Source organism: Lytechinus variegatus, chromosome 5, assembly GCF_018143015.1.
Source record: "Lytechinus variegatus isolate NC3 chromosome 5, Lvar_3.0, whole genome shotgun sequence".
Classification (NCBI taxonomy): domain Eukaryota; kingdom Metazoa; phylum Echinodermata; class Echinoidea; order Temnopleuroida; family Toxopneustidae; genus Lytechinus; species Lytechinus variegatus.
In genome coordinates this window covers 30,691,841-30,697,309 of record NC_054744.1, presented here as the reverse complement: position 1 = coordinate 30,697,309, position 5,469 = coordinate 30,691,841, and positions in this window count along the sequence as shown.

Sequence of the window (5,469 nt, the reverse complement as noted above, 5' to 3'; positions counted from 1 at the left end):
ATTTGGTGTGATATGCTGCCCTCTACGTAGTTCGTTGGTACGTACATGATGGGGAGGGCCAGGGAAGACGAGTGAATAAAGTAAAATAAGGGGGAAGACTTGGAAATTAATAAAAAAAATCTTTCATGTCACTATGTCATGAAAAATTTTCACGCTCTCATCGCCTGATCGAAGATACATATCTTGCTCATTATAGGCTAATATAGATAGTGTGTTACAATATGTCACTGACACAGCTCCCGTAGGACTTTTGTGCCATAATTGATTTTTTTGGTTGTTTTGGCTTCAATAGGGTCCCCTTAGATAAAAAAAAATTATGGGGTTCAAATTTTTAGACCCCTCCATTCGTACGTACATGATGGGTAGGGGAAGACGAGTGAATAAAGTAAAATAAGGCCGGGAAGACGAGTGAATAAAGTAAAATAAGGGGGAAGACTTGGAAATTAATAAAAAAAATCTTTCATGTCACTATGTCATGAAAAATTTTCACGCTCTCATCGCCTGATCGAAGATACATATCTTGCTCATTATAGGCTAATATAGATAGTGTGTTACAATATGTCACTGACACAGCTCCCGTAGGACTTTTGTGCCATAATTGATTTTTTTTGGTTGTTTTGGCTTCAATAGGGTCCCCTTAGATAAAAAAAAATTATGGGGTTCAAATTTTTAGACCCCTCCTTCCCTTCGTGGGGGGGTCCTTTTTGGCGCCAGATTAGCCTGTACAAAGCCCAATAGGATAATCCTTTTTTTTCAACCTAATATCTCACTTTTCTTCGCCAATTTTTTTTAAGTTGTCTGAGGTGTATAAGAATGAATATTTGATGATGTTGTGATGTCAATGTTTTTTTTTCTCTTTTAACATATGGGGGCGGACTTTACGAAAAATGCCCCAAAATTGTAGAATATTACCCCCATTTTTTCCCCCTTTTTGGCACTAGATTTAGGACAAAAAGATTACAAAATGAAATAAATATGTCTTGTTATACAATCCAATAACAAAGGAATTATCACATGTAATCTATATCATCATTTTTTGTTCAGTTGATCAGTGGCGTAGGTACGGAAGGGGGGGGGGCTGGGGGCACGTGCCCCCCCCCCTCTCTGAGATTTGGTGTGCCCCCCCCCTGAAAAAAATTGGCAGAGCAAAAAAAAGGGAGAAAGAAGAAAAGAAAAAAGGAAAAGAAGAAAGACAGAAGAAAAAAAGAAGAGGAAAATAAAAGGAGGAAGACGAGTGAATGAAATAATGTGAGGGGAAGACTTGCAAAAAAAATCTTTCATGTTACTATATAAAATTTTTGCTGGCGCTTCACGCCAGGATTACCTGTTCGATGAGATTCATATCTTGCTCAATAGGCTGATATGGAGCAAGTTTTAAAGTCAATATAAACAACATATTTTACTCGAACATCGAGCTTTCATTATTTTTTCTCATTTACAAATTTAAGTGCTCTGTAAAATGTCCGTTTTATGGTCTATACATATCAGCATTTCAAGTTCACGCTGCGTGGTCACATTGTTTGATTTGCCAAGTTCCTATTGTCTACGTGTATTCCATAACATTCCATCGAACAGATGTATTCAGAATGCCCAGATTCTAGGTCTAAATCTGAAACATGCGCGATAGCCTGCATGCTCTTTATTTAAAGTGTACATAAATTATCCAGTTTCACATCAGAATATCAATAATTTTCTGCTCACGCTTCACGATCGCATAATTAATGATACTCAATTAACTATATCCTATTTATGATTTACAAAATATGAATAGAGTGTCCCGCTTTTAGGTCTAAAATCTAAATTTTCTTCCTCTCGCTCTTCGCGCTCGAATCAATTGTTTAGTTACATAACTATCCCATTTATTATTACAAAAAGTGCTTAAAATGACCTTTTTTATAGGTCGGAATGCCAAAAAAATTTGCTTGCGCTTCGATCTCGCATTATTGAAACCTATACCATCTTCGTGGGTAACTTACTGTAAGCCCTGTAAGCAGCCCTTAACAGGTCCCTTTTCGATAATGCTAGAACAGTAATAAAATTTCTGCTCGCGCTTGGCGTTCGCAGTAACCATGAACTTTCGGAACAAAATTTATTCAGACCCCTCCTTCCCTTCGTAGGGGGTCCTTTTTGGCGCCATATTGGCCTGTACAAAGCCCAATAGGATAATCCATTGTTTTCACCCTTATTTCTCACTTTTCTTCGCCAATTTTATTTTTAAGTTGTCTGAGGTGTACAAGATTTAATATTTGATGATGTTGAGATGTCAGTGTTTTTCACTTTTACCATGTGGGGCGGATTTTGCGAAAAATGCCCCAAAATTGTTACCCCATAAATGTAATTTCCCCCCTTTTTGGCGCAAATTAGAATAGAATTAGGACAAAAAGATTACGAAATGAAATGCATATGTCTTGCTATACAGTCCAATAACAGAGGAGTACATCACATGTAATTTATATGATTATTCTTGGTCAATTTATGTAAAAATCGACCCAATTTCAGGATTTTATGCAGTGGAAACTTTTCTACAACACTAGATGGCGCCATAACTTATCATGATGATATTAGTGTGGGTACGGTATGTCATGACAGCTCCTGTAGGGCTTTTGTGCCAACAATTTTTTTTCCATTTTGGATTCACTTGGATCCAATCTATCAGGAAGTGATAGGGTTCAATTTTCCCGACCCTCACCCACTGCCTGAGGGCGGGGGATCACCTATATCAAGACCCCCTAAAATCCATATCGAAAACTTGCATACAGTGTACCGGACATGTAAAAACATAGCAGACGACGTTTGCAGACCTCGCGATCATCGGATGACTAGTGGTGCAGAATGTTCCATTGCGGTTTTATGGGGGAAATAGCATTACAAAATTAATTAATTATATTCACCTATATTTTCCCCGATCAGTCACTTCTTAGTTTTATTCTTATAAAAAAACATAAACAAGAAATAATGTTATAAGCCTTATAAAAAGGGCGAGCGCGAGCGATTTTTTTTTTTTTTTTACTTTTATGTATTTTGTTCCGTGTGGATAAATTTCTTGCTGAAGGAAATTACGCCATGTCTGGGATGCGAACCAACAACCCTCTGTTTCAAAGTCAGAAGACTTATCCACTGGGCTAACAACGCTCCACATTCACAATTTTCCTACACAGTGCTTAAAATAGTACTTATCGTTCCCTTTTCAGATCGGAATATCAAATATTAGGCTCGCGCTATTGATTTTCATGATAAATAAATGTATTTAGAATGCCAGAAGAAGATGAAGAAGGTGTATCCTTGATTATCATGTCCGAATTATGAAAAATACGAGACATTTGGCTTCCTCCTGCTCGTACGCACGGGCGTCCGTCGATATAACACATGATATTTTTATTAAAATATGCACCCTTTTTCTTAAAAGTTGATGGAGAGGGGGAAAAATTAATCGTATCAAGTCGGGGTATTCAGTAATGAGTACAGGAGAAAGTATATTTCACTGATTTTTATGATTCATTCCATTTGATTAACTCATCTATTCGTGTTTTGGGGCTAATCTTTCCCTTACGCATTGCTTTTTGGCAGAAGTTCTATGGAAAATGCACCTTTTTTCACACAAACTTTGAGACACTCTGTATTCATTCCCCCATTGCTCGAGAATGAATGGGCAGTTAACGACGGGGTTAAAGATTTATTGAGAAACGGAATGTATATTTCATGAAAATGAAAGCCATTTCCCCATTGGATGTTATCTTCAATACGTGTTTTTTAGATGAAGTTAGTTGTCGAATAGGCTCTCCTGGCATTTGAGGTCTCTATCGGTGACGTCACTCAGGATCGTCATGCCTGAACCATCGGCCGGGCAGGGGTCGCAATGGTAGTGTGATTTATGCATAATGCACTCGATATATACAATAATCTTGTCCTCCCGTTCAAATGAATGTGAAACTCATATAATTTTCATCAGAGCATTCAACAGGAGTACTGTAGTACACATTTCTTTGTTATAAGTGAATTAAAGTCCCTCCAGTGAGTTTGATCACCCCTATCGTGAAAATGTATCACCCCTACGTTGTAACACAGCTGTTTGCACTCAGGGTCACTCCGTGATCTGTGTGTGCGTTCAAGAGTTGTACACGATTTTCTGTCTCATTTAGGCAGAAATCTTTCATAATGATATGCTAAGTAATTTAAATAGGCAGAAAGAAACCTTGAACATGTATTATTTATGGGGGGGGGGAGTGGGAGTGGGATGTGGGATGATACCCAGAATAACTCAGGCTGATCTAATTTTTAGCAATCTATCTATCTATCTATCCATCTGTTCGTTAGTTATTATTATTATTTTTTTGGGGGGGGGGGCGAATCCTCCCCTCCCTACCAGGGGTGGCTGATCTAAATCATGTTAATTTAAATCATGATTTTTAAATCGCGATTTAAATCACTATGATTTTTTAAATCATCGTTTTAAATAACTTCCATTGAAACGTGCACAAATAATTGACATTTTTTTTAATTCAGTGGCAGTTTTATTTTTTTTACTCAAAATAGAAAGATTTTATCAATTTTATATCATCAAACCAGGAATAAATAATTCATAAGCGGTTACCACGTAGCCCCCCTACTTCACTTTCGCTACTCAGTATGATTTTTTAAAAAATCATTGCACTTATTATACAATGTACAACTCCAGGGTCCCGTAACACAAAGGTTAGCGATTAATCGTACTCTTGATTTTCACGATTGATTGTACATTGTAGTCAATGGAATCAATCGTAGAAAAATGTTCTACGATCATTGCTAACCTTTGTGTTACGGGCCCCTGGTTTAATGTACTAAAAGAAATAATTCAAATAAACATGCAACTTTCTCCCAAATCACAGCTTTGCAAATCAATGCTTTAACTTAACAATAAAAAAAAACTCCAAGCATGGCTCAAGTTCCAAAGGAGGTTTAAAGAAACAAAAAGAAATGTAATTTTCTTTATTAAACACATGTGATTTTCAGTCCTTGGCTTGAGAATCAAGAATGTGTCTCTTTCGAGAATGTGAGTCTGAGTCATCTTCCAAAGAATAAACTGATCCACATTTCATGTTTGAATATGGGAACACTAACTTTGCAGTATTAGCTGTACCCAGGGGCGGAAATCTCTCCCAAAAGGTAGGGGGGGGGGACAAGGACAAGGGTCTGAAAAAAAGGCTATTACCTAAAATTTCAGGTCATTTCGACGAAAATATATTTGACAAGCAAAAAAAAAGGTCTTCTCGTCAAAAAACGCACGTTTTATTCACATTTTCAGTGATATATTTCTTAGCATCACCAAAGACCCAAAATAGTAGGGGGACATTTGATATTGTGTCCCCCTACTATTTTTAGAAGGGGGGACACGTCCCCCCTGTCCCCCCTGGGATTTCCGCCCATGGCTGTACCACGGCAGTTCCTCAACTTGGACCAAACCTGTCCAGTCATCAGTAGGAGCTAAATATC